We start from the raw sequence: 22,195 nt of genomic DNA on the forward strand, positions 1-22,195 counted from the left end.
AGCCAGGAGTCTGCTTCTCCCTCACCTGCTGCCCCTCTCCCCCTCCTTCTCTCTCTTTCTCTCTCAAACAAATAAATAAAACCTTTTTAAAAAGAAGAGGGGGAACTCCTGCAGCTTTTAAGAGTTAAGCAGTGTGACCACATGGAGAGGAGAAGAGGACAGCGGGACAGAGAAGCAGGTCTGATTCTAAGCCTGGGGCTCTTTCTCTGCCAGCAGCCTGCCTCCTCTAGCAACTGCTTACCTTCGTCTCAGGTACAGACCTTGTTCAAAAGTGAGTGTAAGTGACTGGGTAAAGGTTTAAGAGGTTGCGCTTCGAAGAGAATGTTTGAGCCCTAGTGCACAGGTTTGTGACCTCTCTCTTTATTGGCTCTTGACAGACATCTTTCTTCTCTTTCTCTGATGTATAAACAAGGAAGATGGATAGCAGATAAGGTTGCCAGATTTAGCAAAAGACAAAGCAAACAAAAACAGTAACAACAAAAAATCTAAGATACCCACTTAAATTCAAATTTCAGATAAACATTTTTCATATATATATATATAATGATCTTTCTTTCTTCTTCCTCTTCTTCTTCTTCTTCTTCTTCTTCTTCTTCTTCTTCTTCTTCTTCTTCTTCTTCTTCTTCTTCTTCTTCTTCTTCTTCTTCTTGTCTAGCTGTAATTCAGATCTAGCTGGGTGTCCTTATTTTATCTATAGTTCTAATAGCCGAGCTCTGGCTGCATGAGGGGTCTCTGCTCAGTAATGACAGGAGTGCCTGGAGTGGGAATGGAGGCCGGGAAGAGAAACCGTAGGTTGCAAAATCTATAGTGTTAATTAGATAATGCTTCCTGGAAACAATGGGTCCTGAGCTGCTGTTTACACAGCAGTAGGGAAATGGTTTGGCAGGTAGCTGGAGAAGGAGCTATTCATGTGAACAGGAGAGTAGCAAATGGGAAAAGGATGCTGGCCAGAGACACATGCACAGCCCCAACAAGGGCCCGTTTTCTTTGACTAAAAGTAAATTACTTTTCGAACATAACTGTTTTGTCCCCTGCCTAATGATCAGTTTGGATCCTGTCCTAAGAAGAGAGAAAGCGGTGTTGCCTGCCCTTGGGCTCTCGGGAGGATCTGACAGTGATTGTTTGAAAATCTTTGGTGCCCTCAGGCAGTAAATTTAAGGAGCAACCCACCTTGAGGATGGAATTAGGTTGCTAAAGACATCTTTTAGGCGGTCTGGAATTTCTTGAAATCTGGGATGTCCTTGTTTTTTCTCAAGAGCGTTTTGAGATCTCCCAAGCCCTTTTAAGGCTGATTGCTACCTGCTATGAGGGAATTTGCCTGTGAAGATCCTAGGTTAAGGAAGTTTACAGGGTCAGCTGAAAATTGACAGCCTGTTAAATGGGATGATGCAGCAAAGATGAGAAGTTCTTTGTGACGTCCATCGTCTGGGTGTGCAAGTGTTTTTGCATGTGTGCCTTCTCACACTTCTTTCTGAAGGTTCTCTTGCCCCCAGGGGGGTAGGGACATGCCTCATGTCCTCGACTGAGTCTCTCTCCTTCTCCTTTCTTTCTTTTAATTTAAATTCTATTTGCCAACATATAGTATAACACCCAGTGCTCTCATCCCGTCAAGTGCCCCCCTCAGTGCCTGTCACCCAGTCACCCCATCCCCCTACTCACCTCCCCTTCCACTACCCCTTGTTTGTTTCCCAGAGTTAGGAGTCTCTCATATTTTGTCACCTTCTCTAATTTTCACCACTCACTCAGTTTCCCCTCTTCCCTTATGGTCCTCTGCACTACTTTTTATATTCCTCGTAAGAGTGAAACCATATGATGATTGTCCTTCTCCGATTGACTTACTTCACTCAGCATAATACCCTCCAGTTCCATCCATGTGGGAGTAAATGGTGGGTATTTATCTCTTCTGATGGCTGAGTAATATTCTATTGCATACATAGACCACATCTTCTTTATCCATTCATCTGTTGAAGAACATCGTGGCTCCTTCCACAGTTTGGCTGTTGTGGACATTGCTGCTTTCTTTTTAGGGTGGTTTACATTACAGATCCAAGGACCAAGCAATTCCCCTTTAAAATTTATATTATGCTATTTTTTCGTGAGGGCTCATCATACGTCAGATACACAGGAAGATGCATAGTCCAAACCTCCTCCTTGAATGGGTTTTTGAATGCCAACTGGGTGCCTGGCCATGTCAGAGCTTTTACCTTCCCTTCAGCATCCATGCTCCTGGAGGGAACACCAGCAAGGGGCTGAGGGTGCTGGGGACTTGCCTTGTGCCCCACAGCTAATAAGCAGCAGAGTTGAGGCTCGAACTCATGACTTTTGACTCTAACATCTTACCTTCTACCTGCCCCAATGTCAGTCAAGACACGGATGATGAGCTATTACAAGGTAAATGGTGTGCAGTGATGTGGGATGACATGGATTGAACTCCTGTTTCTTTAAGGCATATTCACTTTGACAAGCTGGTGCTACAGCCCCAAGAGACTGGGCTTGGGGTTTTGCCTCGCTTTCAGAATATTAAGTCCAGCTTTTCCCAAACATCTGGAACCAAAGCTGGGTATCATGCAAGGTCAAGCTCTGTGGCCTTGAACCTTGCAGCTTTGGGTTTGAATAATCTGGAGAAGCATTGCCTGCTGAGAACCAGGAGAAAGGCAAGCAGGTGGCCTTCTCACCAGTGGATTGTGGGAATGGTTGAAATTCACTGGATTGCTCCGTTCTCCCCAAGAGTGCCATGGGGGTGAGGAGTAGGGGGTGTTGGAAGTACTTGCAAGTTTGCAGAGGCCAAGGAGGACTTTGCAAGAATCTGCGGTGCAGGGATGGTGTATAAACTATAGAGCCATGCTGGATACAGGTACCACTCTAGATACAGACACTGCCTTCTCTCCTCTTTCCACCCGTATGCCAGGTGTTAACTCCTTAATAGCTGCATCATGGGTCCTGGGGCCCCAAGGAAGGACTGGTGTGGGAGACTTGGAGGGCAAGGGTGCTTAGGGCAGTAGCTATTAACTAACTAGTTCTGAAGTATTTTAATGGTTTAAATACTTGGTAATGGGATGCCTCAGTGATTGAGCATCTGTCTTCGGCTCAGGGTATGATCCTGGGGTCCTGGGATCGAGTCCTGCATTGGGCTCCCCACAGGGAGGCTGCTTCTCTCTCTGCCTATGTCTCTGACTCTCTCTGTGTGTCTCCCATGAATAAATAAATAAAATCTTAAAAATAAATAAATAAATACTTGGTTAACTCCTAAGCGATTTATTATATATATTAACTTGGATAATCTTCACAAATAACTCTAGGAGTTAGATTCTGTTAACATTGCTGTTTCATGGTTATTGAAACTGAGACACAAAGTCCTGAAGTAACTTCCCCAAGATCTCACAGCTGGAAAGTGCCAGAGCTGGATTTGAACCCCTTTGCCTAATTTTGCAGACTGTGTTCTTAATTACAAGCTGATTTTCCACCTCTTTACACGAGTTGCCTCTCCTCTTTATGGAGGTCGGTCTGGGCTGGCTGCCTGAAATCATTCATTTCAGAACCACGGCATGGAGGTGGCTGAACAGGTTGGGTCATAGTGTGATGTCTCCCCGAGTTCCTAAAAGGAAGAAGGGATGATATTTAGGTGATAGCAGAGTTCCCCTTTCTTCTTTCTTCCCTGCCAAATTCCAACATCCAGGACCTGGAAGAAGGAAAGGAGAAACCGAGCCACCCACTCAGGGCCCTACCCAGCACCTCTGAGACTAGAGACTAGCTAAGTGTGTAAGGGATCTGGAGCCGTAGTCGCACTCACACTCCAAGGAGCTTTTTCCTTGATGCCCAGCCGGCCTCTGTCTTCCATCCAGAACCATGGCAGGCCCTCTGGGGTGCTGGGAGCCCACCTTCCCTGGGACCTTGCTCTCTGGGAGGCGATACCCGCGGCTTGTCTGTCTGTGGGTGGAGCTGTGAGAGGCAGGGGCTGTAGCGTGCATGCTTGTGCCCATGTGCGCACATGCATGTCTGCATATACACGTGTGTGCAGAGGTGCTCCACACACTCTCTAGGCATGGGACAAACTCATGTTGCCCAGGTTCTAGAGGAAATGTGGCCGTTGTTCCACTGCTTTGGGGCAATGGGCATGCTATTTTTAAAATGTGTCACAAGACCCCAAGAAGAGCTAGATGTGTCCTCATGGCTGTGGCTCAGCCCAGGACTTCCTCACTTTCTCTGAATGTCTCCTGCACATCTGCTTCAGGGCATACCCTGGGAGCACATTTCAAGGAGGATGACTCCCTTTGTCTTCCAGTGTGACAGAGTGTAGGCTTGCTGGGTCTCAGCAGCAGGTGATGGGAAGGTCTTACAAGGTGACATTTAGAAATAAACATTTTGCTTATTTCTAATAAATATAATAAATATTTGTATCCACTTCATGATAAGAATATACAGGAACATACATAAATACACAAAGCAATGTATGTGTGACAATTACCTGGTTTCAGGTTCACCTCAAAGGCTCTTTTGGGAGTACCCCGTGATTTGAATCATCTGACCTCTGGATTTTTGCCCATGCCACCTCTCTTTTCAGAAGGCTAGTCCTCTGAGTGGCCCTTTGACTCTGGCTAGGGCCTCAGACCCTATCGGACTTAGGTAATCTGACCCCTTTTTGATGGTGAGGTGCCCCTCCTTGTACAGCAATGTATTCTATCTTTAGCCTCTCCCCTGCCCCGTAATTCCCTAAGACCGTGCCTTACTCTGCACCCTGTCTCTAGAGGTATTTGAGCCTGCCACATGTGTGCAGTTAGCATCCAGATGAAGTAGTGGGTGCCCCCTCCTCTGCCTCCCTGCATACTCCATGCTCTTCCCACATTGTCAGTGAGGAATGGACTGAGATTTACCAGCACCCGTGATTGCCTGTCTTCCAGATCATTTCATTGTCATTTGCACTTCCGCCAACATCTGGGTCTGTGTGCAAGGCCCATTCACAGCATTCCTTATTTCATTTCCTTCTGAAGACAACTCTGCGAAGCATCTGCCAGCTGTGTAAGCATATACTTTATGGAGGTAGATGGGGGAAGGAAGGAAGGAAGCCAGGCTCCACATATTTACTTGCAGGTTTAGTAAAAAGCTTCAACAGAGGTCCTGCATGCAGCAGCCCAGAAGAAAACACAGTAGCAGGCTCTGGGCCCGACACCCACATGCTGCTTGTGCAGAGATTCCCTGTCCTGGTGAGCAGGAGTGCAGTTCCGAAGATCAGAGAATCTCGGAGGAGGGAACCCAGAAGCCAAGCGGGCCAAGCTCGCAGCTCCTGCCTTTGGAGCTTCTGGGAGGTGGACCCCCTTGCCGCACTCAGGCCTGTTCCCGCTCTGCTTCAGTTGAGCCGGAACTGTGAACACTGGGCCAGAGGGGCCCACTGGTGTCCTTGGGTGGTTCCCTCAGCTTCTTCCCACCTTGGGAGCAGGTCTCAGACCCTGACTTCACCCTCCTGTTTCTCTCCTGCACTAGACTGTGTGTGCAGGAAGGGATGTCTCAGACCTCAGACCTGAATCCATAGGAGGGGCCAGGACCCCCAGGGGAGGACCTGGGAGTGAGGATTTCTACCCTGGGGCTGTTCTCACAGAGCCACTGGGGCTGTTCTCACAGAGCCACTGGGAACAGCCCTGGGAACATACTGAGAGAGTCGGTGCCAGCTGGGAACTCTTGTGAGGTCTCGGGGAGAAAAACCTGCCCTAGAAAAAGCAGTGAGGCAGTTGTGCGGCAGACCCACTCTGAACTGTGACTGAGCCCCTGCTCGCCTGCCATGGCCCAGCAGTGGGATCGTTATCCATGGTGGGCAGGGGCCCAGGCAGCCCAGGGGAGGCCCAGGCCAGTCCTGACCCACCTGGACCTGCTGCTCCCCAGCTGGGTTACAGGTCTGCAGACCCACCTCGCTCCTCAGGGCAAGCAGCAGACAGCCCCCAGTTCTGGCCAGAGGGAACTGGGCCCTTCAGACCCAGCTAGGCTGGGATGGGGGGACTTCCAATGATTTCCAGCCCATGCTGAGTCACACAGCTTCTCAGCCACATAGCCAGACAAGCCCAATGTGGAGGTGATTGGCATGCTTCAGAGGCCCCTGTCCTGTTGGGGTGCCTTCTCGCCGAGCCCGAGCATCTGGTGCAGACGACACCTAGTCTCCCCGACGGAACGGGGCTCACGAGCTGGGTGGGCAAGGGTTCCAGGCGAGTAGTCAGCACAAGGAGAGACACTATATTAAGGCCTGGTTATGTTTAGAAGTCATCCTGAGAATGTTTGGCATGCTGAATATAAACTCGCACTTCCGTCTGCCTGCCACACTTTAAGATCTCTCCCGGAGGGACCCGGAACGTGGGGTGCCCTGGGGAAGGAGCCGGGAATGTCTCGGGGAAAAGGTTTCTTTTTCAGTAACCAGAGGACAGTGGGAAATGACCCCTGAGCTTGCTCCCCTCCTGGACTTCCCAGATGAAAGATAGGGACGTAGATGGATGTGAGCCAGTTATGTCAGCATTCCGATGCCAGTAGGAAACGCTCCCCTTTGAAGCCCACCGATCCTCAAATGCCTTCCTAATGGACTCCCTCTGACAGCATTATTCTTTGGGGTTCAGTTAGCCCAGAACAGTGAAGAGGATGGCTGCTCTGGATGGATTCTGGCTGAATTGGAGGATGATAGCTCCAGAAAGGATGCCCCAGTCCCCTCACTTGATAGATGGAGAAACTGAGGCCCAAAGAGAGGATGGTGACATGCTCAAGGTCATACAACCATTGAGGAGCAGCCTAGGCTGCAGGTTGTGGGACTGCTTTGCTCTAATAGTACATTCCTGTGAATTGCAAAGATACGTCTAGGGTGGGAACTGAAACCATGCTTCCAATTGAGATGTCACCAAAATGCAGCTTATGGAGCTGAGACTTGGTATAGAAAACGGCCTTAGCAGGTTTGTGATAAGGAGGCAGTTCAGGCTGGGTTTTAACCAGCTAGGAAATTCCAACAGAATATCAGGGGGATTCTCCAGTACCGTCTTCATTGGAATCATCTTTTTTGAAGGTTAAGGGGGAAAATGGAAGGGTTTGCATGGGATAAACGTTTTATATCGAATGTTTGATTCTGCCAGGCCAGGAGCACCTTAGTATGAGCAGAAAGTCCTCCCTCGCTTGCAGCCTGTGCTGGCATTCTCCCTGAGATGTTAGCCCTGTGTGTGGCATGGTCATGGGTGTGCCGTGTGCCTCCTGGACTCAGGAGGAAGGTACTGTGGACAACTGGGAAGAACTCTGGACTCACACAACTCTGGCTTTAAATCCCAGCTCTGCTTTTCTGCTGCTTTATAAAGCAGCTATTGAACTATTTCAACTTCTGAGCCTCCATCTCCTGCTCCATAAAATGGGGGTAAGATTGTGTATGCATGGGGTCTGGCACCTAGTGTTCTCCAAAAAGGGCTCTGCATATAGTATATGCTCCACAAATACCACAGTCTGCTAGGAATTTGAAGATTGGTTATTTGCTTAGTCTTGGAGAGGAAAGATTAATTTCCCATGAATCAATATAGAAATATGTAGTAGTTACAGAGAAGATCAGAGAAAGAAATGGAGCAAGGTGAAAGGAGTGGCCCCAGGGTTCACAAAAGGCTTCAGAATTCCTTTTGGGGTCTCTGGCTATGATGTGCACTTTGGGAATCATGTTTGTTCACTCTGTAGTTTATTTGGAAAACTCTAGTGAGGTGACCCTTTCCTTCTTTTTTTTTTTTTTTAAGATTTTATTTATTTATTCACGAGAGACACACAGAGAGGGGCAGGGACATACAAGAAGGAGAAGCATGCTGAGCAGGGGAGCCTGATATGGGACTTGATCCCAGGACCCTGGATTACACCCTGAGCTGAAGGTGGATGCTCAATCACTGAGCCACCCAGATGCCCCAGACCCCTTCATTCTTATAGCATTTTTGTTTTGGTGCCTTCTGTGGAATTTCTTCTTGCTGAGTATGTCTTCTCTCACCACACCAGAGTAAGACCAGAGACCCCACCTCACTCTACCAACTCAAGGACCCATTGCTGAGAAAAGCCCAGGACTGGGCCTTCCTCAGAGGTTAGGTTGGGACAATACTAATCCTAACTGACACTGATGGAATGGTCATCACATGCCAGCCACTGTGGCAGCCACTTTACTTCAGAGCAAACATAGGCAGCAGGACACTCTCATTACCCATTTTATAGATGAGGTAGTGGAGGCACTAGAGAGGTCCTATAATTTGCCCAAAGTCACAAGAGGTGGGATTTGAACCCTGGCAATGTGACTCTAGAGTATATGCCCTTAACCACTACACTATACTGCCTTTCAAGTAGAAAAAAGAAAGATCAAAGGGGGAGAATGAAGCAGAATATGCTCGTTGCCCATTGACAGGAGATAGAGGAAGAAGTGGCCTGGGTTGGGGGGCCAGTTAATGTCAGTGAACCCGATTAGCCCAGATGCCCCAATGGCTTGTTGTGTGGGTAACATGCACTCCCTGCAGGCTCAGTCATTGGCCATGTAAGTCCATGTAAATCCATGTAACATGTAATTTACAACCGTATAAATCCCCCCTGCCCTTCTCCCCTGAATGAGAGCTGAGCTCTGCCCCTCTTACCACCCTTGCCTGGCCCCACCGTGGCCTTCTCATCATTGGACACTAGAGTCTCTTGGGTTGGAAGGGACCGTGGAGGTCACCCAGTTCAATCTCCCACCCAACTCAGGCGTCCCTCTGTGTTCTTCCTGGCAGGACCTGTCAGATCATTGAAGGATGAAGGTGCCTTCAAATACCCATCAAATTGTTGGAATGTTCCCATAGGCCCTCTGGTCTGCTCCCTCAGGGTCTTTCTGAAGGCAGTGGCTGAAGGAGCTATCAGACACTCTAACTCACGATTTTCCATCTTGGCCCTACTACATTTGGGGACAGAGACTTCGTTACTGTCAGGAGCACTCCTGTACACGGGAAGATGCTTAGCAGCATTCCTGGCCTCTACCTACCAGATGCCAGTAGCAGCCCACCCCGCCCCCACCCCCGCCTGGTTGTGATAACCAGAGATGTCTCCAGACACACCAAATATCCCCAGGGGAAACGGGGCTAAACTGTCCCTGTTGAAAGTCGCTGCCCTAATTCTACTCTGACAGCCATCAGCTAAAGAGAAATCACCTTCCTCCATCATGCCTCTGCTGAAATGCAGAGGTCTGGGGGGCTCAAAGTACACAGGCTACAGGTCCTCACAGCCATTTCCCAGCCCAGGTATGGTTTGGTTTCCTCTGTTGCCGGTGTCAGGAGTCAGAAGTGCATAGGGAACCTCATTCCCTGGGCCCTGTCCCTGCCTCTTCTGCTCCTCTCTCCTCAGGGTGGCTAATGCAGCCTGATAAGTGATGACTTTTGCAAGGACTGAGTGAATGTAAGGTTGAGAGGCCAGTCATGGAGGGACTGGTTGATTGTGATGCCTCCTTTCCCATTTATCCTTCCTCAAGAACTTTTCTTCAGTCATCATCTCATTTGATTTGGTGTCTCTAGTGCTACAGAGTGGAAAATATCACGACCGTTTCAGTCTTGGCTTGGTTTCAAGAGAACATGTTTTCCTGCTGTAGGATCTGCAGTTCTGTGTCGACTAGAGTGTCCATTTCCCCACTCCTACCCCAAATCCACACCCACTGCCTCTCCCACATACCATGGGTCCAGAAATTATCCAATGAGGACACTGGCGAAAGGAGACAATCCCCAGGCTCCAGAAAGGCCTGAGAACAGAAGTAGGACTCCTGTTTTATCACATTTCTGCCTACCCAGTACAGAGGGCCTGAGTAACCTGCCCTGCTCAACGTGGCCTGACTCACAAATGTATTGGCCAAAATGCCTGGCTTTTACCCCAAATGTAGCACAACTGCCTCTGTGTCCAGGGTTACAACATTCCCTTCCTGTGCTTCTGGTTTGCTTCACAGCAGCTTGGTGAGAATATAGGCAGTGTGGGGCATCGTCAGATTCGATGCTCATATAATGTCTCAGAATCCACACTGTGGCCTTTGACAAGAGACTCTCTGCCCCAGGGGCCTGTCATCTTCTTCTCCCCCTTCTCTACTTGGCTAATGAGGTCTTCTAAGTGGCCTGAGGTTGTCAGAAGGTCTATATGGTGAGACTTCAATTGACAGCCCCTCTGGGAATACTGTTCCCCTGTAATTAAATTCTTAGGTTAAAAAAAAAAAAGAAGTCTTCATCAATCATACAAAACAAGCTGCCTGCACTTGATGTGTGTGGGTTGCAGGAAAATTTGGTAAAAAGTGGTGGGGTTGGAAGACCTCCACAAGATATGCCAGGTAAATTCCCTGTCTTACTGCTGTTTCTCCACCCCACCTTTGCTGGTAGCAGCCTTATTCTCAGTCTTGGAGGGGGATGCTTGGACCCAAGGACCACTGAATAAGAACCAGACTATTTGTTGGGAGAGAGAGATCCTGTGTTTGAAGTGTTTGGGACAGAAAACCAGTTCAAGATGATCCCTGGCCTACTTCTGATCATGATATGGGCTCTGTAAGGGCAGTTAGCCTCTCTGAACCTGTGTTGCCAGTCTGTAAAATTAGATAGTAATGTTCACCCTGACATAACCAGGGTCCGATGAGACTCTGCAAGATGAATGCCTTTTCACTCCAAAGCGTACACATGAAGGATTGACAGATGGTTATTGTGGGGGAAAATGTGGGGCTGGGGCTCCTATTGTGTGCACTGCAGTGTGCTGGGTGCTGCTGGGAGGTCACCTGTTGAATCTGCATCACGGCAAAGCAGGTGAGTGAGAATTTAGAGGAGGACCAGATTACTCAGGCCGGGATGCTGAAGGGTGTTGTGTTGAGAGAAGGTGGCATCAGACGGAATCCTGGCATATGGATGGAATCTCCAGAGGGAGAGATGGTGGACTGTATCCAGCCCCACTCATGAGTCTCCTCAGGTCTGACTCAGCCTAGGAAGTGGGGGCCCCCTTGGTTTCAGGAAATTCTAAAGTCTGTGGTGCCTTGTGGCAGCGTGGGGACCTATGTCTTCTTGGCTCTGCTCCTGTACTCCCTACCTGTCCCCTGCAGGAATGCTTCTACACTGCTGCCCTAGATTACTTTCCTGGATCAAGCACTGTCCTCAGCCTCCAGGAGCTCTGGAGCTCAAACAAGCAGGGCTTGTTATGGTAGGAGGCAGAGAAGGAGAGAACTGTGAGGGTCTGCTTTAAGCAAATCAAAGTCCAAAGTGTCCCGTGGAGAAGGCAGTAGGGCATGTGGCCTTGGATGTGCTGCATGCTCCCCAGTGGTGCTGGGGGCCAGGGAATGCACTCTGGTCCGGAGGGCTTCTTGGAGGAAGTGGAGCGTGAACCGTGGCTCAGCCATGGACAGGATTTAAAGGGGATGATGCTCTGGGTGGGTGCTGCAGCCAGTCTTGGGGATTATGATTAGATCCGCCTGGCTGAAGCAGAGCTGTGTGGAGAGCAGCTGGGGGAGCAAGGCCAGAATGGTGGGGGAACCAAACCTTCTGCCTCCTGAATGGCAGTAGGCATCTTAGTATTGCACCGTAGGCAGCAGGGTCTTTTTGAGCGTGGAGGGAGAGGTGATCCAAAACAGTGCTAGTTTTGTTTTCGAGTGATTAATCTGGCAACAGTGCTCCCAGGATGAGAGGGGAGAGTTCTGGAGATAGACTATCATCAGGTGGTCCATGCGGTGGCCCAGGAGGCAGGTGAAAATGATGGAATTGGGGGTGTTCTTCGGAAATGCAGGGGGGTGCGGAGGGGTCTGCTAGGAAAAAAATGGTTGGAATCTGTCCTCCAGGAACTCCGAAACCTGTGCATGCCCCACCTTCCGTATGGACTCTGCACAATGGCCTCCGGGCATCCCCTCCCCTGGCATCCCCCGTGGGACTGCACTGCCCTCAGATCCCTGCTCCCCTTGCCCATGCCTGTTGCAGAAGCCAGTGCAAAGCAGGGAATGGAGAGCGCAAGGCCAAGCAAATGGCTTTGTGTTTCTTCCAGTGTCTCTGGGTCATTCTTCAGCCACCTTCTTGGAGTTCCGGTAAGCCAAATCTTTCTTTAGAAGAGCGAGCAAAGCAGCTAGCCAGGAACACTGCCACGGTGTGCAGTCATTACCAAAATGCTGGTAGGATGGGAAGTTGTTTTTGAAAGGCACTGAGAAGGTACTCAGCAGTGCAACTGAATCCCATCTTTGAGAACTAGGGACCCAGAGGGAGGAAATGTCTTTCTGGCTGCAGATGTTCCGGTTGGGCCACAGGGATGGCCCTCTACTGGTACAGTGGCCTGTCATGTGGAAAAGACCAGAAATGGGAACTGCCTGCCAGAAAGAGCCAAGGTACTCCTGCCCACAGAGTGGGTTAAAATTTAAATTTTCTGAGCGTGGCAAGAGAATGCTTAAGAGCTGGACTAGTCTTGATTTCTGGCTCATTCTCATTTCCTTGGCCTACTCTCTCCCTTTCAGGTTCAACCTAAATATTCATTTCAGAGCCAGCGGGTTTGCTCCAGCCTTAGCTACTGTTTTGGTGAGCAACTGTACATAACCCAGGTTTGCACAGTAGACAAGCTAAACAACCCTAAAGAAATGAAGCCAAATGCTCAGGGTTTTAGGGGGAGGCACCTTGGGAGGACTGGCAAGGAACCATAACATTTTGTAAAGTGGATATTAAACCTACAGTGGCAAAACCAGCTTTGTTTTCCCTTACCCCTCCCCAACAATATTTATAGTATGTACTCTCTGTTAGATGTCCCCTCAGCACAAACTCTTGAATTAGAAAGGGGTTTTTCACCACTGTCAGGCCAAACCGGTTTTGAGCCTTCATTTAAGACCAATGAATTAAGCTCTGAGATCTGTTCTCTTCCAGAGGGGGAAAAGCAGGCTGGCGTTCCACTGATCCACTGATCACCTTCCCCCATCAGTTGTTACAGTATTGAAAAACTTCAGCTGCTCTGAGCCCTGCAACTCCCTGTGCCCCTTCTAGGACCTTCTCACCATCTCACATTTCAGCAGCTCACAACTAATGCTGATGCAGGACTCTGCTCCTGCCCTATTCCTAGGACTTCTGAGCAGTGGGTGCCACACTAATTGTTAAATATTTTGAGACACTCTCTGTAGTCTGGAGGTTATGACAAGTCCCTTCATACAGAGTACTAGAATTTCCTGCTTTATTTTTCCCTTGTGAAGATAGAAGCGGTACTTGGCCCAGCTCAAATATCACTCTGTTGATGAAGCCAGTCCTGGTTACAGTGGTCACTTGTTTCTTTGTCCACATAACAGAGTTCATGCCTCTTTTATAGAACGCAGTACAGCAATGTTCACAACAGGGGGCAGTTTGCCCCCAAAGGGACATTTAGCAATGTCCAGAGACAATTTTGGTTGTCAAAGCTAGAGATAGGTCCTACTGGCATCCCTGGTACAGATCAGGACACCGCTGCCCATTCTATAATACACAAGACAGGCCCCACCACAAAGAATTACCAGCCCAACACATCGGTAATGCTCACTTGCGTGTCTCAGTGTCTGTCCAACTCCACCCCTTGAGCTTCTTGAGGGCAAGATCCTGCTGCTTATATCATGCTCCAACCCACTCCTCCCTGCCCCCACCCCTCAGGAACCAGGGCGATCCTTTGCATTTAGTTGGACACTCAATAAATGCACTAAATTGAATTCATTTAGTTAAATTGAATCAAATTGAATTGAACCTAAGCTGCCCGCCAATCATTAGGCAAATGCACCAATTACCCTGTGCGGTAGTGTAGTCTTTGCTTTGCTTCCTATTTGAAGTGAAGAAGGTCCTGGTCAAGCCCACACCAGTAGGCTAGCCCAGGCCCCAGAAGTTGAGCCCAGGGGCACAGGGATGACTGTGAATATTTTAAAAGTTCATAAACTGTGTCAAGTGAGTAGCCTTGACTTCTAATTTATCATGCATCTCAGAGCTATAAGAAGTATGATCTTCTCATCACCCAGAAACAAATGGAGCTAAGAACTACCACTGCCCCAGGGGTACCTTTTGTAGTAGGTGCTGGAGAAGTGCAGGACCGTCCAGCATTTGTACTTAGAGGTAGTGTGGTGAGGGGCAGAGCAGCATTCTTCCATTGTAGCCCACAAAGAGGATGTTCATATCTCTTCTACACCAGTAATGACAGTCTGACCTCGACCTGTAAATGGGAATAATAAATTCTTACCTGCTTTGAGGCAGGGGCTGGACTTGGTCATCTCAGTGCCTGACCCAAAATATATGAAGCATTCTGGTGCGTTGCTTCATTTACCTTTATCAGAGTTCCTATACCAGATGAGGCCACTGGGGCACGTAGAGATTGCATTGTTTGCCCAGGGTCACACAGCTCCAATGTGTTACGCCCTGGTTCCAAACACAGAGTCCATGCCTTACCCACTCCAGAGCACTGCTTCATCCTTTCCCTCCACTTCTCAAAAATTCAGATTCTTCCCATCCTTCCATCCTCTTCATGGGGTCTTAAAGACATAAGGCTGTTTTGCCTGGGTGTTCTTAAGTCATTTTTGAAATAGACACAGTGATCTCTGGGCTCTCACTCACTGACTAGAACCAAAGTTAGACAAGACTCAAACTGGAGCTTTCTTCTTATTCAAGATTAGATTTTCTGTTCCATCCAGAAAAACCTGCTGTTCCCCAGCTATACTCCCTGGTTTCAAGAAGATCTAAAATTACAAGAGAATTACCTTGCTTTGCAGCAGCTGGTATTTCTGTTTCTTGATGAAAGTAGATACTAGAGAGTGGAACTACCCAGAAACCAGGGGGCGGCACGTTGGCCATACGGGAGGCAAATAAAACTCATTTTCTTTTCTTGGCCCTCTTGAAAATGTGTCTAATTTTGGGCATGTTTAGTTGGTTCATCTGTATTTGGAAAGTTCTTCTTTTCTCCCTAAGTGACATCTCCCTTGAGCACACACTTCCCTCCTCTCAAGGTGAGTAATCCTCTCTCCAGCTGTTTGAAATTACTAATTGGTGAACAAAGAGGCTAACAAACAAAATTACCTATTGGGCCATAGTTTGGGATTGAACCAAAGGGAGAAGAAACACCTCAGTGTGCCGGTCTTTCTCCTCCTGAAAAAAGGGAAACAACAAAACCTAACACGTTAGCTCTCAGTAATTTATCATAGTCACACCTGTGATGTCCGTAGCCAGCATATTCACGCCATATGAGGAGTGGCTGCAAGGAACTCCTTACCTCCTCGGCAGTGGAGGAGCCCCAGAGAGGCTCCCCATGGAGCATCCTTGGCTCCATCATAGGATGGAGAAAGAATGAGCTGCCATTCTCCAAAAGGGATCTGCTCTGCCCTACCCATCTGCTCATTGTTGATGCTGGCTTAGGGGAAATAGTATCTCTCTCTCTCTCTCTCTTTCTCTTTCATCCTCAGTATACCCAGTGCAGAAAGAGAAAGAGGCATTCATATTCCACTAATGTTTCTTGGCATATAATTACATCATCTCGTTTGAATCTAATTACAACCCTTCCCATTTATTGGCCGAGAAATTGAACCTAGGATGTACAGACTTCCTTGGAGGCACACCTAATAAGTAGTAGGACCTGGAATTAACTGTGGTCTCCAAATTCAGCGCTCATAGTCTTAGGAATTTACAACTAATAAGTGCCAATTTCACTGGGAAGACCAAAATAGCATATAAGGAAGGATTTGAAAAGAGAAAAGTGCTAAGTTATGAGCTACTAAGTGCCTCCGCTTTCTAGACACTGAGCTATCCAGGTTAACCACAAAGCGGTAGGTAGTCTGTGGGTGGGAGAGCAGTATGCTCACCTGCTTGGCTCTTCTGTGAGATCACCTCTCAGGAAATATTTAGAATCCGATGCCCACTCTCTAACTTTCCTTGCTGGGTGGTGGGGGTAATTGTTCTAGGCCTCTGGAGGCTGCAGAGAGAGATTCTTTCTCAATTTCCCTGCCTTTCTGCCACACCTCTTGTCCTCACTGTCTTCCTCTTCCTGCTGTCTTCCTGCTGCCTCGATTGCTAAACTCTGTCCCTCTTTGCATCTTACTCTCTATCTTGCTTCCCTTCTTCCTCCTTCCTCCCAGGCTAGCTGATCTTTCATATCATAACCTCGAGAAGGCTCTGCATCCCTTAAAAATCTTCTCCAAAGTGAATTTATGCTTATGATGAATGGCCATCATTGGCACCAAGGCTACCGATGACCCAGCCCTTCCCTTGACTCTGGATCCCACTTTGCATTCTGTTTTCCACCCTTCTCCACTGCTGAGTCCTGGCCCACCCAGTTCCATCACCAAGATCAATGGTGAAGCTAAGCAGTCCTTCCCAATGTTCGGGCCTGCCATCAAGTAGGCTGTCAACCCTGTAGACTCACCTTGTCTCTTTAGTAAGCACACAGAAAACTTTTGGGGTGTGTTGCCATAAAAATGATGGCGTCTTCCTTATAGTCCCTTCCTTAGACTTTCTTATGCAACCTGCCTCTTTCCGGAGTGCTGGGATGCAACAGGGAGGTTTCTTAAATTAATCCTGTCAAAATAGCCTTCGAGTTCTTTTGGAACAGGGATTTTTCTTTCTTTCTTTCTTTCTTTCTTTCTTTCTTTCTTTCTTTCTTTCTTCTTCTTTTTTTTTTTATCTCACAAGACACAAACTGTTCAAGGGAAGAACTGGGAACAAAGACAGCTCAAGAGGACTGGAGGGAGTTGGAGAGCATTTAGAGGAGAGAGTGGAAATGATTGATGGGCTGGGAAGTGGGACCGCAGCAGAGAGGTGAGAGGCAGGGGGTGACTTAACTGGGAGAAGAGCAGGCTGACAGGTGACCTAGTAGCAGGCTTCAAGTTGGTGAAGGGTTAGGATGTGAAGGCTGGCAATTAGCTGGCTCCCCATCACCACCAGAGAAGAAAAGACAGTTAAAGAGAGGGGAAGGGAAGCATGAAGCTACCAGAGGAAACCCTGACCACAGAGTGTGGTGAATACAGCAAGAAGTTGGGTCATGGGGTCCCCCACCTGGCACCTGCTCCCACGAGCCAGGCCCTGGGTGGTGCAGGTGCTGAAATGTCTAGCTCTGAGGCTCCCAGTCACTAGTGCTCCAATCAGCACTTGGACAGCAGCATCCACATCTCTGTGTTCAGAATGCAGTTTCCTCGGTCCCACCTAGATTCCTGGGTTCAGAATGTCTGGGTGGGAAGTCCAGGAGTCTGTTTTTAACAAATTCTCCCAGAGGAGTCTTAGGAGAGTCATTGAGAACCAAGGCTGGTATATGGAGAAAGAGAAAACACCTCCCCAAATTCCTCCTTTCCCCTTCAGCATCCAGCAAGGTGTTTCACCACCCATGGGAGCCTTGATGCCTCTCCTTAGGCATAGGCATGAAGCTGCTGCAGGAAATGCTCATCCCACCTTTTGTTCCTGACTTCACTAGCAGGGACCAGGGTCCTGGGTGACAGCTTTGTGGAGTCAGCCAGCGCTGAGGAGTCCCAGAAAATGCCATCCCTGCCCTGGTGGGGCTGGAGTGCAAAGAGGCTGGGAGTTAAGAGACTATCCATTTCACTCATAAGCAGGTCATTTTTCCTCTCCTGGTCTGGTGTCCTCTGGAAATGGAAGAGGATTTAGTTGATCCCCAAAGTTTTTCAGGTATTCCCTTCTGTCTACATTGGTTGTTTGAGGGATTGGATCTCACAAAGAGCTCCTGAAGAATGTACAATCTTAGGTCCAGTGCAGTATCTCAGAGTGCAGGAATAGTTCAAACTTGGTGATTTTTTTCTTTTTATATAATGTGCACTGGGGAGTTGGGACAAATGAAGAAGCATATATGCCTATCCTCAGTTAACTTGGCTCATGTGTGAGGCTGCTGCTTGCCACATGTGACTACAGACACCCATTTCTTTCACTTGGAGGCAGCATACCAAACTACAGATCCTGTTCTTTGGCCTTGGAACAGTTTTTTGTATATTTTTTAATGTGGAGCCTGTAATCAAAGACTACCATTCATAGGAATGTTGCAGGGAGGAATCATTATTATTTCATGGCCTTATTTGCTTTATCCCTATTGAGATAGGCCCGAAAGACTACAGTGGTATTAAAAAACAAAAAAGCTCCAATGGCAATTAAGTAATTATTAACTTTGCTTCTAAGGCATTGGAGACCCTGGTACTTAAAAAAATAATAACGATGTTTTGGTATAAGAAAAATTTCTAGTTGTCTACCCCAGCATCTAGTCCAGCCTTCCTCCATAGTAACTGAACTTTGATTTTCACCTGGGCACATTGCTACCTAGACTAAAAAGACTGGATTTTCTACTCTCCTATAAGACTTGGTGGCAATTTCTGGCCAATGAGAGATGTAAACTAAAATACTGTATGCTCTAATTTAATAAAACCTCCTTAAAGGAGAGAGATGAGCCTTTTTTCTTCCTCCTTTCCTCTTTCCTGTTTCCTGGAATGCAGTTGTAATGGCTGGAATTCTAGCAGCCACAATAGACTATACAATGGAAGCAAAGGGTTGGTGATGGCTAAACAAGTCTCGATGACCATGAATCTGTCATCCCAGCCCATCTTTCTTTAGACAGAGGCTTGAGAGAAAAATAAAGCCACTATTATTTTTTTTTCATTTATGCAGCTGAAAAAGACACAGGAAAAAACACAGATTTTAAAGTCAGACTGGGTGTGACTTCCAGCTCTGCCTCTGATTAATCATGATCTTGACCAAGTTATCCTCTTGATTTTCAATTTCTTCATTTGCAAATTAGAATAATAATCTCTCCCTCACAGACCATTCATAGATATTAGCTATCATATTTATAAGGTGTCTTATTTAGTACCTAGCACATTGTAGTGCTTAAAAGTGGTGGCTGTGTGTGTGTATGTGTGTGTGTGTGTGTGTGTGTGTGTGTGCATGTGCGTCCATCTGGCCCAGACACTGTGCTATGCTCTGTGGGTATATAGATAAATATAGTGTGCCCCTGCCTTCACTCACAGGCTTGGGGGAGTATCTTAGTGTCACACAGGGGCCTAGTCACAAAGCATGCACCTGTCTACATGCCATGATGCAGACTTGGGTGATTAAGATCTGTTGTGCACATCAGAAATTGAAGGGTTCTCTCTTAGAGTGGGGCTTTTGGCCTTTGCTCCCTCAAACTTGCCACTTGGCATTCCCTTCCCATTCCTTTACTCCTCTGAATCCTGCCTACTTTTGTGGCCATCAATATCCTCTCTCTTCCACAGAGCCATCTAAGCTATTGCAGCCATTCCTTTACATTTTACTAAATTTATCTCAGTAAATACAGCACAGTTCAGGGCTTACCATACTCTCCTAATAGGTGTGTGTGTGTGTGTGTGTGTGTGTGTGTGTGTATTTGCATGCATGTGCATGTGTGTGCACAAGGGTGGGTGTACTTGTACATGTACGTGTGCACCCATCCTTTCCAGCTGGACTATAAACTTAAAGGCAGAGACCATGTTTTAGAATATTTTTTATGTGGAATATGTAGTAGGTGCTGAGTATTGTCGCTGAGAAAGCAGAGTTTGACAGGTTAAAAAATTTTTTCCCTGAAAGCTATTTCAGGCTTATGGTCTGGTCCTTCTCCATCTCCTGTGACTACAGACTGTGTGATGAGGCAGAAAAGGAAAGAGTGAGGAGAATGAGAGATGATGTGGCTCAGAGGTGAACGCATCACCTGACCCAGGCTCTGAGCCCAGTGGCTAGGGCAACTTTGCTAGGCAGACTCGGGGGAGATTTTCTCCTGCCCAGGTGCAAACCAGATGATAAGAGATGGTTTCTCACTCTAAGGAAATCTCCACATAAAAATTATCTTCATCAAAACCCTCCCAGTGGCTGTAACATGCTGTTAGTCATATGTGATAATGGCCCAGGGGTGAGTAGGTGTCAGGCATCTAAGATGAACTGTCTCTTTCTATCTGGAGTGAACTCTTGAATTCCCATATATTCGAATTTCAGCTCTCAGAGGGCCATGACCCTCACCCTCAGAGCCACCCCTGACTTTTCTTGCCCCTTGTCACACCCTCTCCCTGGAGAGCTCATAGCTTTGCCTACCCTCAGGAGTTCCCTGTGAGGATCAGGAGACACTCTGCCTTGCAGGATTTCCAGCTCTAGAAATCCACCTTAGCTGATCTGATAATACACTGGGAAGATCTTGAAAAACTCCAGATAGAATTATCCCTCCCCTACCCTATGTCATTCTTATGTTTTTATAAATCCCACATTATTTTGACCTGGCTCGACTACTGCCATCATCCATTCCCAATAACTTAGCAACCTGTGCTAATAAAGCCAATTAGGGCTGTCAGAGGGAATGTGTATTGTGTGGCTCCTCCTCATCCCTTCTCAGTGAAGTCTTTCTCAGGCTGCTAGGATGCTCAATAGAGGGGTACTTCAGAGTGCCCACTATAGGCCCCACATTAGGGTCTTCTCTCCACTCTCCCCATCTTCCTGTTTTCCAGAATTTTCTTTCTTCCCTCTTTCCTTCCCTCTGTGAAGGAATAGGTATAATGTGTATGGGGGAGGCCAAGGAAGATAACCTGGAAGTGTTCTATCAGCCTGAGAGTCCTCATCTTCCTCATCTTGGTGTGGATGAGTCCTGGGCCTCCTCCCAAGGCAGCCCTAACCCATCAGTCAGTTGCCTCAGCCCCAGGGTTCCTGCCTCTGGCATGAGTCCTCAGACCTCAATGAGAGGGGAGATCAGAGTGAAGGTGGATACCTCTCCTTGTAGCTCATTTTCTTCTGTGATCATTGTGATTCTGAAGGTCTCTACATGAATGTATATAAGAATAAAGAAAATAGATCAGAAAGATTAATGCAAAGGGGAAAATGCAACTTTTGCAGGCATCTCTGAGAGTTAGTCTGTGACTCAAGACTGTGTGGTGACAATCAAGGAACACACCTTGCTATAGGAGCACACCTGCAGCTCCTTTGGAAAAGGTTGGGAGAGATTCTGGGGGTCAGCGAGGTCCACATTATTAAAATAAGCCCATACCTGGGTGTGACAGCCTACTGCAGACTTAGCAAGGATCAAAAGAGGGAAGGAATTAAGTCATTTTGCGGAAATGTACCATGGACTGCTTGTATAAACAAAAATATGAATAATGATTTCTTAAGACAATTCATAAAATAGGTACAGAAGCAAAATAGTCTTATTTTCTGCCAAAAGTCTCATTCAACTTGAAATGGATCATTGAACACTCTTGCCATGGGTTACTGGGAGTTCCAGCTCTTAAAATGAAAGGGGAGTGGCAATGGGGACCACCATGCTGGACTCAGTTCTGAGCAAAGAGGAAGAGCTGGTTGCAGTAAGAGCATCATGGAAGAGAGCAGCTAGTCACCCTAGGGTTCCTACTCATAAACAGAATACACCCCGTAGATACCAGGAAAGATGTTGCAGAAAGTGCAGAAAAGAGAATGGTCTTAAGATTCCATGAGAGTCTCTGAAAGGGAAGATATTTATGAAGAGCAGAACAAGCAGAGGCTTGTGGAGGATGCTGAGACCAATGTCTTGCATCCTGCAGGGAGAAGGAGAATAGGATATGAGAATGGCCTATAGGCTCAAAGCACCACAACAAATGCAATTACAGAGGAATTAAACACATGCATTTACATTATCTACCTGAATTAAAGGGTTAAAGTCTGTCTTGACCAATTTTATCCTAAATAGCGGAAGAACCTCCTGATGTTTTCTTAGAGTTTTTGACAGTGATCTTAGTGAAATTATGGAATGTGCGTAGAGGGGCCAGAGAAAACAAACATTTTGATTTCCTAAAGTCTAATGGTTCTAGAATAGTAAACTTGATGTTACTCCCTGACACACTCTTAGAATAAATTCCCTAAAAGGAAGTGTATGTGTACTTTAGAATAAAATCATTAATTTTAGGAACACGCCAAATTAACTAGATTTTCTTTAGCTGTGGGATTACTAGGCCTTAGATCAAATCAATACCTAAGATAGTGTTAATTTCAATAAGGCATTTGGAACATCTGTCATGATATCTGTATGGAAAAATGTGGAAAATAGGTTTGTGATTGATTGGCCAACTCTAATCAAAGAATGTGGGTTAACAGATTGATGTCAATCTGGAGAGAAGCCTCTAGTTTAATGCAATGGTGCCGAGGCCTTGTCAACATGTCTACCATTGAAACTGGAAAAAGGAAACCTCACATTTGTTGAAGATACAGAGTTAGGAGAAATGACTAATGCCACAAGTAGAAAAAAAATATTTACAAGATCCATG

The 22,195-nt window shown here is 47.1% G+C and overlaps 1 protein-coding gene and 1 long non-coding RNA gene across 42 annotated transcripts in view; one reads left to right on the plus strand and one right to left on the minus strand.

Annotated features, from left to right (window-relative positions):
- CACNA1C (calcium voltage-gated channel subunit alpha1 C) overlaps positions 1–22,195 on the plus strand; it is a 746,185-nt gene that overhangs the window by 374,722 nt on the left and 349,268 nt on the right. The window lies entirely within an intron of this gene.
- Positions 3,259–22,195, minus strand: part of LOC140617709 (uncharacterized) — a 28,526-nt gene continuing 9,589 nt past the window's right edge. Inside the window, exons 3-4 of the long non-coding RNA XR_012017894.1 lie at positions 13,989–14,139; positions 3,259–3,595 (exon numbers count right to left, since the gene is read on the minus strand). This is a non-coding gene — a long non-coding RNA (uncharacterized lncRNA). The remainder of the gene's footprint in view (positions 3,596–13,988; positions 14,140–22,195) is intronic.

This window comes from Canis lupus, chromosome 25, assembly GCF_048164855.1.
Source record: "Canis lupus baileyi chromosome 25, mCanLup2.hap1, whole genome shotgun sequence".
NCBI classification, from domain to species: domain Eukaryota; kingdom Metazoa; phylum Chordata; class Mammalia; order Carnivora; family Canidae; genus Canis; species Canis lupus.